General features: G+C 46.8%; 1 protein-coding gene and 1 pseudogene across 2 annotated transcripts in view; both read right to left on the minus strand.

The window, feature by feature from the left end:
- Window positions 1-10,488, minus strand: part of SHANK2 (SH3 and multiple ankyrin repeat domains 2) — a 513,188-nt gene that overhangs the window by 491,870 nt on the left and 10,830 nt on the right. The gene's annotated exons all lie outside the window — the stretch shown is intronic.
- LOC114110187 (U6 spliceosomal RNA) lies at window positions 3,880-3,977 on the minus strand (annotated as a pseudogene).

A 10,488-nucleotide genomic window follows, 5' to 3' on the forward strand; every position in this document is an offset into this window, starting at 1 on the left:
TCTGGAGGAAGACCCAGAACGTGCAGGGATGGGACCACGCAGGGAACAGGGGCGCACCAGCAGGACTGCTGCCCCCACACGGCCCCTTCCCCTCACTGGGACCCTGAACTCGAGATGTGTCTGAGGAACCTAAGGAACCCAAGAGAAGAGGTTCATTTCCAGATGTCGGAATTCCCCAGTGACATGGCCCCTCCCCTCCTCTGACCCTCCACGTGGCATGGCCCACCATCTACCACCCTTCCCATCACATTGCCAATAACCCACCTTAAACAAACAGCCGAAGACGGACCGACTCCGAGCAAATTAAAAGTAAGATCACAAGAGAAGGCAAGGAGGCAGAGAAGCGGATGGACGTGGGGCACACCTCTCCCCACGGGTGCACCAGGGTCACGTCCTCAGATGCGGGAGGTCTGAGAGCAGGCAGGAGTCCCTGACCACCAGCAAGGGATATACAGATCCTCACAAAAGGAAGGGAAGGAGAAAAGATGAGAGTGAGCAGGACGGGACCTGTACCCACGGGGTGGGGAAACTGAAGCAAGGGTCAGAGCCCCACAACGGGGCAACTGTTTGGGACACAGGGCAAGCATCTGAGGCTGCTGGAGAGCACCACAGCTGGTCTGTGATTGTCTGAATGGAGTGAGAACCACACGGACAATCCTTGCCGCAGCCCTACGTACCCTGGACAGGGACGCAGGTCCCCTGGAGCACACGGTGGCTGGGAGCTGCTGGCTCCTGACTGCAGGGAGATGGCCTGGGGAGACACGAGGGAGATCACGGTGGGCAAAAGGCCAGCAGCCATGGAGGCCAGGCGATAATGCTGAGTCAGTGAGGCCATCACTGTAGCCTTTCTCTCCCCTGGAATCCCCCGGCATCGGCGGCTGAGAACAGAGAAAGGCCCCAGAGAGGATGGCCATTTGAGTGCCTGATACGCTGAGTAACAGAGAAGGACCCCAGCTGGGGGCCCTGGAGTGCCTGCTGCACCAAGCGACAGAGAAGGACCAGTCCAGAAGGCCCTCTGAAGGCTGCCAGAGGCTGGAGAAAGACAGCAGAGCCAGAGCTCTGGGCGGCTGAGCGCCTCTGCATTGCTCTTTGCAGTTCTGCGGGGTTTTTCCTCAATATTTTTTGGTTTTTTTGTTCTTTCTCTTATCATACTTTTGCTGCTGTAGTTATTCTTTAATATATATAGATCTTTCTATACACTTCTATTTAACTTGGCTCTTCTATTTCTTTCCTCTTCTTCCTCTTCTTTATCTCGCCGTGTTTGCTAGTTTGCTTTCTCTGCTTTATTCCGTGGTTGGCACTCTTCTGCGGCCTTATCTTCTGGTTTGTGTTTTAGTTTTGTTTTGAATCGATCCATATCATTTTTGGTTTCCTTTCCTCACCAGGTCACTCTCTTGCACCTTCTTTTCTTTGGACTCCTTCGGTCTCCCGTGCATGCGTGCGTGCGTGTGTGTGCGCGTGTGTGGGTGTGTGCGTGCGTGTGTGTGCATGTGCAGGTGTGTGCGTGTGCGTGCATGTGTGCGTGTGCGTGTGTGTGCCTATGTGTGTGTGTGCATGTGTGTGCATGCGTGTGTGTGTGCGTGTGTGTGCGTGTGTGTGCTTGCGTGCATGCGTGTGCATGTGTGCGTATGTGTGCATGTGCGTGTGTGTGCGTGCGTGTGCGTATGTGTGTGTGCGTGTGTGCGTGTGTGTGCGTGCATGCGTGTGTGCACGCGCGCGTGTGGGTGTGGTGTGTTCCTTTGGTTTTGTTATGATGTCTGATCTTGCATTCACCATTTGTCGGGGCACCTTGTTTGTTTCTTGTTTTGTTTCACTGTCTGTTTCTGTGTGTTGGTTTTAATCCCCTTTATCGCCATAACAAAAGGCTTGTGGAACCTTTGTTCACCAGCCGGGTTATCAGGCCTGAGCCTTGGGAGTGGGAGCACTGAGCCCAGGACCCTAGACTGTCAGAGAACTCCTGACCCCAGGGAGCACTCTCGTGAAGGCCTCCACCTGTATTCAAGACTAGGCATCAAGCAACTGCCGGCAGCACCCAGCAAAGACATATCATTCAAACAACAAGCAAGACAGGAACACAAACTCAGTCATCAGAAGACAGGATTCCCACACACACCCCCAAAGATGCCGCCGCACACAGCCCCGCCCATCAGAAAGAAAAGCGCACCTCCTCCCACCAGAACGCAGGCACACGTCCCCCCCAGCACGAAGGCTACACAAACCACTGGACTGACCACACCCACCGAGGGAAGAAGCCCAAAGGAAAACGGAAGACAACACTGAAAACGAGCAAAAGGAGGCCCGAAACAGTAAGAAAGAAATGAAAGACACAGATACCGCACAAATGGAGGAACAAGGTGAAAACTCACAGGACCAGCTAAACAGAGAGGAAATGCGCAAACTACCTGAGAGAGAGTTCAGAGTGACGACAGCACAGACGACCCGAAGCCTCGAAAACAGACCGGACGCGATGAAAGAATCGATGAAGACGTTTCACAAGGAGCCAAAAGAAATAAAGAATAAGCAGGGATGAACAAGACAATTACCGAAACTAAAAACACCCTGGAAGGAACCATCAGCAGGATAACTGAATCAGAAGAACGGATAAGTAAGCTCGAAGACAGAATGGTGGAAATAACTGCTGAAGAGCAGAATAAAGGAAAAAGAAAGAAAAGAACTGAGGATAGTCTTAGTGACCTCTGGGACAATATTAAGTGCACCCACATTTGAATTATAGGGGTCCCAGAATAAGACATATTCAAAAGCAGAGACATTACTTTGCCTACTAAGGTCCGTCTAGTCAAGGCTATGATTTTTCCAGTAGTCATGTACGGATGTGAGAGTTGGACTGTGAAGAAGGCTGAGCGCCGAAGAATTGATGCTTTTGAACTGTGGTCTTGGAGAAGACTCTTGAGAGTCCCTTGGACTGCAAGGAGATCCAACCAGTCCATTCTGAAGGAGATCAGCCCTGGGATTTCTTTGGAAGGAATGATGCTGAAGCTGAAACTCCAGTACTTTGGCCACCTCATGCGAAGAGTTGACTCACTGGAAAAGACTCTGATGCTGGGAGGGATCAGGGGCAGGAGGAGAAGGGGACGACAGAGGATGAGAAGGCTGGATGGCATCACTGACTCGATGGACGTGAATCTGAGTGAACTCCGGGAGATGGTGATGAACAGGGAGGCCTGGCGTGCTGCAATTCATGGGGTCACAAAGAGTCGGACACAACTGAGCAACTGAACTGAACTGAGAATAAGACAAAAAGAAAGGGTCTGAGAAAATTATTGAAGAGATTATTGTCAAAAACTTCCCTAGCATGGTAAAGGAAATGATAAACCCAAAGAGAAACACACCGATATACATACAAATCAAATTAACACAGATTGAACACAAATAAAGAATATTAAAAGCAGCAAGGGAAAACAAACAATTAACATACAAGGAAAACCCCACAGAATTAACCGCTGATCTTTCAGCAGAAACTCTGCAGGCCAGAAGGAACAGCAGGATATATTTAAAGTACTGAAAAGGAAAAATCTACAACCAAGATTATGCCACCTGGCAAGGATCTCATTCAAAACTGATGGAGAAATCAAATGCTTTACAGACAAGCAAATACTAACAGAGTATTTAGCACCGCCAAACCAGCTTTACAACAAATCTTAAACACAAGAGAAGGAAAAGACTTACAAAAACAAACCCAAAACAATTAAGAAAATGCCAATAGGAAAATATATATCAATAGAAAGAAAAGAAAGAAAGTGAAGTCGCTCAGTCCTGTTCAATTCTTTGCGACCCTGTGGACTGTAGCCCGCCAGGCTCCTCCATCCATGGGATTCTCCAGGCAAGAATACTGGAGTGGGTTGCCATTTCCTTCTCCAGAAAAATATGGGATGCTTCATGAATTTGCGTATCATCCTTGTGCAGGGGCCATGCTAATCTTCTCTGTATCATTCCAATTTTAGTATGCCGAAGCAAGCACAATATATCAATAATTACTTTAAATGTAAATGAATTAAATGCTCTAACCAAAAGACACAGACTGGCTGAATAGATACAAAAACAAGATCCGTACATACGCTGTCTACAAGAGAACCCGCTTCGGACCTAGAGACACATACAGACTGAAAGGGAGAGGATGAAAAAAGGTATTTCCTACAAATGGAAATGGAAAGAAAGCCAGAGGAGCAGTTCTCACAACAGACAAAATGGACCGCAAAATAAGAATATTACAAGAGATAGGGAAGGACACTACATAATGAACAAGGGATCAGTCCAAGAAGACAATTGTGCACCCAACACAGGAGCACTCCAATACATTAAGCATACGCTAACAGGCATAAAGGGGAACTGATAGTAACACAGTAGTAACCCAGGACTCTAACACTCCATGTACACCAACAGACAGATAACCAAAACAGAAAATAGGGAAACACAAACCTTAACTGACACACTAGACCAGACAGACCTAACTGATATCTTCAGGACGCTCCAACCAAATACAGAAGAACACACTTTCTTCTCAAGTGCACAGGGAACATTCTCCAGGACAGACCACATCTTGAGTCACAAATCAAGCCTCAGTAAATTTAAGACAACTGAAATTGTATCAAGCATCCTTTTTGACTACAACTCTCTAAGACTAGATAGCAATTACAGGGGGGAAAAAAAAGCTGTAAAAAACACAAACATATGAAGATTAAATAATACAGTTCTAAATAACCAACAGGTTACTGAAGAAATAAAGAGGGAAATAAAAAAAATTCCTAGAAACAAATGACAATGAAAACACAATCACTCAAAACCTATGGGCTGCAGCAAAAGCAGTTCTAATAGGGAAGTTTATAGCCATACAATCCTACCTCAAGAAACAAGGAAAATAACTAACAGACGTCCCAACTTTATACCTAAAACAACTGGAAAAAGAAGAGCAAAAAAACCCCAAAGTTAGTAGAAGGCAAGAAATCATAAAGATGAGGAAATGAAGGAAACTATGGTAAAGACTGATAAAACTAATAAAGCATTACTTTGCCGACTAAGGTCCGTCTAGTCAAGGCTATGGTTTTTCCAGTGGTCATGTATGGATGCGAGAGTTGGACTGTGAAGAAAGCTGAGAGCTGAAGAATTGATGCTTTTGAACTGTGGTGTTGGAGAAGACTCTTGAGAGTCCCTTGGACTGCAAGGAGCTCCAACCAGTCCATTCTAAAGGAGATCAGTCTTGGGATTTCTTTGGAAGGCCTGATGCTAAAGCTGAAGCTCCAGTACTTTGGCCACCTCATGCAAAGAGTTGACTCATTGGAAAAGACTCTGATGCTGGGAAGGATTGGGGGCAGGAGGAGAAGGGGACGACCAAGGATGAGATGGCTGGATGGCATCACTGACTCGATGAACGTGAGTCTGAATGAACTCCGGGAGATGGTGATGAACAGGGAGGCCTGGCGTGCTGAGATTCATGGGGTCACAAAGAGTCGGACACGACTGAGCGACTGAACTGAACTGAATAAAACTAAAAGCTGGTTCTTTGAGAAGATAAACAAAATTGACAAACTATTAGTCAGATTTATCAAGAAAAAAAGAAGAATCAAATCAACAAAATTAGAAATGAAACAGGAGAGGATACAACAGACAGTGCAGAAACACAAAGGTTCATAAGAGACTCTACCACAAGCAACCTAGTGCCGGTAAAATGGATAACCTGGAAGAAATGGGCAGATCCTTAGAGTTCAGCCTTCCAAGACGGAACCCAGTAGAAATTATGAACAAGCCACATGCAAGCCCTGCAATTGAAACTGTGATCAAAAATCTCCCACAAAACAAAAGCCTAGGGCCAGATGGCTTTACAGGCAAATCTTATCAAACGTTTAGAGAAGTGCGGATGCCTATGCTTCTGAAACCCTTCCCAAAACCTGCAGAGGAAGGAACACTTTCAAACTCATTCTACAAGGCCACCATCACCCTGATATAAAGGAATCACAAAGAAATGATAGGCCAGCAGCACTGGTGACTGTAGATGCAAATATCCTCCACATAATCCTACCAAACAGAAGCCAACAACACACTGGAAAGCTTATACGCCATCATCAGGTTGATACAAGAATTCTTGTATAGCTGTTCTAATATTCTTATATTCCTGTTGATACCAGGGATACAAGAATTCTTCAATATACACAAATCAATCAATGTCATACACCATGCTAACAAACTGAAAGATAGAAAACCATATGATAATCTCAACAAATGCAGAAAAAGTTTTCAACAAAATTCAATACCCATTTATGGAAAAAAAAAAAAACTCTTCCAAAAATGGGCAGAGAAGAAACCTACCCCAACATACTAAAGCCATATACAATAAGGTGGCCTCCCTGGTAGCTCAGCTGGTAAAGAATCCACCTGCAACCCTGGTTCAGTTCCTGGGTTGGGAAGATCCCCTGGAGAAGGGACAGGCTACCCACCCCAGTATTCTTGGGCTTCCCTGGTGGCTCAGCTGGTAAAGAAATCAGCCTGCATGTGGGACACCTGGGTTCAATCCCTGGGTTGGGAAGATCCCCTGAAATGGAAACGGCTACCCACTCCAGCATTCTGGCCTGGAGAATCCTGTGGACTGTATAGTCCATGGGGAAACCCACAGCAAACATTATTCCACCAGTGAAAAACTGAAAGCGCTTCCTCTAAGATCAGGAACAAGACAAGGTGCCCACTCTTGCCACTATTATTCAATATAGTTTGGAAGTTCTAGCCGTGGCAATCAGAGAAGAAAAAGAAATTTTAAAATCCAGATCGGAAAAGAAGTAAAACTCTCACTGTTTGCAGATGACATGATACTATACACAGAAAACCCTAAAGATGCTCTCAGAAAATTACTAGAGCTAATCAGTGAATTTAATAAAGTCTCAGGATATAAAATCAATACACAGAAATCACTTGCATCCTATACACTAACAATGAAAAATCAGAAAGAGAAATTAAGGACTCAATCTCTGTAAACAAACTCTGTTTTCACTGCAACAGAAAGAATAAAAGGGAATAAACGTACCTAAGGAGACAAAAGAGCAACTATACAAAATGCTGAAATCAAAGATGACATAAACAGATGGAGGGGTATTCCATGACTACACACTCAGACCACCTGAGAGCTTGAAAAAGAAAAATCAATGCCTGGTCCCACCCCAGGCTCATGAGGGGGTGAGCCTGGGCATCTGTATTTTTTTTTAATTTATTTTTGGGTGCACTGGGTCTTCACTGCTGTGCATGGGCTTTTTCTAGTCGCGGCAAGTCGGGTCTACTCTCTAGTTGCAATGCATGGGCTTCCCGTTGCAAAGGCCTCTCTTGTTGCAGCTCGTGAACTCAGCTCCTGGGTTGGAAGAATCAATACTGTGAAAATGACTATACTGCCAAATGCAATCTACAGATTCAACACAGTCCCTATCAAATTACCAATGGCGTTTTTCACAGAAGTAGAACAAAAGATTTCACAATTCATGTGGAAAGACAAAAGACCCTGAATAGCCAAAGCAATCTTGAGAAAGAAGAACGGAGCTGCAAGAATCAGCCTTCCCAACTTCAGACAATACTACAAAGCTACAGTCCTCAATAAAGTGTGGCACCACCACAAAACCAGAAATAGAGACCAACGGAACAAGACAGAAAGCCCAGAGATAAACCCACACATCTACGGGCGCGTTATCTTTGACAAAGGAGGCAAGAATATACAGTGGAGAAAAGATGGTCTGTCCAATAAGTGGTGCTGGGAAAACTGCACAGTTACATGTAAAAGGATGAAATTAGAACACTTCTTAATACTATACACGAAGATAAACTCAAATGGATTAAAGACCTAAATGTAAGACCAGAAACTATAAAACTCTTAGAGGAAAACATAGGCAAAACACCCTCTGACATAAGTACCGGAAAGATTACCTATGACCCACCTCCTAGAATAATGGCAATAAAAGCAAAAATAAACAAACGGTATCTAATCACACTGAAAAACTTTTGCACAGCAAAGGAAACTAAATAAGGTGAAAGGACAACCCTCGGAATGGGAGAAATTAATAACAAATGAAACAACTGGCAAAGGATTAATCTCCAAAATATATAAGCAGCTCAATATCAGAAAAACGAACAACCCAATCAAAGAGTGGGAAGAATACCTAAACAGACATGCCTCCAAAGACATACAGATGGCTAATAAACACATGAAAAGATTCTCAACATCACTCATTACTAGAGAAATGAAAATCAAAACTACATTGAGATATCACTTCACACCCTTCATCAGAATGGCCATCTTCAAAAAATCTACAAACAATAAATGCCGGAGAGGGTGTAGAGAAAAGGGAACCCTCTTGCACTGCTGGTGAGAATGTAAACTGATTCAGCCACTATGGGAGAAAATGTGGAGATTCCTTAAAAAACTAGGAATAAAGGACCACATGACCCAACAACCCCACTACTGGGCATACACTCTGAGAACAACATAACTGACAGAGACACACGTATCCCAGTGCTCACTGCAGCACCTGCTACAGGTGGCCAGGACACGGAGGCAGCACAGACGTCCATCGACAGGTGAATGGGCACAGCAGCCGTGGCACAGACACGCAACGGGCATTTCTCAGCCATAGAAAGGGATGCATTTGAGTCCGTGCTAACAAGGTGCATGAACCTAGAGTCTACTCTACAGAGTGAAAGAAGTCAGAAAGAGAAAAATAATATCATATATTATGCATATATATGGACTCTATTAAGATGGTACTGGGTTCAATCCCTGGGTCGGGAAGATCCCCTGGAAAAGGCAATGGCAACCCAAGCCAGTATTCTTGCCTGGAGAATCCCACAGATGCAGGAGCCTGGTGGGCTACAGTCCACAGGGTCGCAAAGAGTCAGACACGACCGAGCCACTTCACTACTAAGGTGGTCCTGATGACCCTATCTGCAGGGCAGCAGCAGAGACACAGGCAGAGAGAAAAGACTGTGGACACGGGGAGGCGGGGGAAGGAGAGGGTGGGACGGATGGAGAGAACAGCCTGGAAGCAGACACATCACCGTACGCAAAACAAACAGCCAGTGGGAATTTGCTGTATGACTCAGGGAGCTCACATCGGGGCTCTGTGACAACCTAGAGGGCAGGGATGGGGTGGGGGTGGAAGGGAGGCTCAACAGGGAGGGGACATGTGTAAGCCTATGGCTGATTCATAACGTGTGGCAGAAACCAACACAATATTGTACAGCGATTATCCTTCAATTAAAAACAAATAATTTAAAAAAAATTTTTTAAAGTAGGATCACAGAAGACCACGGGGATAAAACTGAGGGAATCTCCAGGAGGGAGAACAAAAAGGCAAAGAGGTGGAAAACGAGAGAGAAGGGCTAACAAGCTAACAACACAACCGGGAGCAGTGCAAGCGCTGCACAGCCAGACTAAAGCAAGCTTCGGAGCAGAAGTGCAGATAACGGGGTGCGGGGCTCATCCTCCCGCCGCCTCACAGCCCCCCGGCGTCTGGGCCCAGATGTCCTTCAGAAGGACACCAGGCCCTGGGGCCCGGGCCCAGCCTAATGACCTCACCCTGCTCCTCGGCAGAGAGCTTGAGAGCTGTGGCTCCTGTCTTTACTGGTTGGAACAGCCCACCTCCGGGAAGCCAGCTCCTACGTGAGAAGTCCACCGACCCGAGCCCCAGGGAGCCACGCGCGACACAGGGACCACATTCTGGAGGGGGCAAGAGTACCACCAGCTCATCCGTGTCCAAAAGCCCAGCCCAGAGAGTCACGAGCAAGAAAAAAGGCTGCTGTTTAAGTTCCGAAGTTTCAGGGTTGTTTCTCCAGCAGCGGTGGATGACCTGAGAACATTCTAGGTCTACTTCTTGGCTAGACTGGAATTTGCTCCAAGGGAGGAGGGTCAAGTCTGCTAACTGCTGAGCAGTGCTGGGCACGGCCTTTAACTCATGTGTGTTCAGAGAACACGCCAAGGCTTCGACAGACATCACGTCACCTCCATAAGCTACCGCAGGGACCATCAGCAGCGGGGTAGGAGCTGCATCAAAGCATCTTCAGAACAGGAGCAGAGCACCCCTCCCCATGCCGGGCCCCCAGACTCCCTCCCCGTCCTGAACCATCATGAAGGCCCAGAAAAGCCCCCACGGCTCTCCACCCACTCCCCCGAGACATGTCCCCGCCCCCACCCCTGCAGGCTGAGGGTTTCCAACCGGGACCCACATGGGTCCTCCAGGGAGGGAGGCGTCTGTGCAAGGCAACAGGAAAACACACTTGTTACAGCTGATGCACGAGAACGTACAGGCACGTGAATAACCGACAGAGAGAGATCACCGTGGCCGCATGAACTGCCTTGGCAACCAGGTAGAGCCGCGGAGAGCACGGCGCTCAGGAGTCTGGAGGGGCCGGGCTCGGGGCCGGGAGGCACAGTGCTGGTGCCCAGGGTGTCGTCTGTACCCCCATCAGAGCCTTGCCCACTCTCGAGACTGTGGATAGATGTCA

The sequence above is a fragment of the Ovis aries genome, chromosome 21 (genome assembly GCF_016772045.2).
Source record: "Ovis aries strain OAR_USU_Benz2616 breed Rambouillet chromosome 21, ARS-UI_Ramb_v3.0, whole genome shotgun sequence".
NCBI classification, from domain to species: Eukaryota; Metazoa; Chordata; class Mammalia; order Artiodactyla; family Bovidae; genus Ovis; species Ovis aries.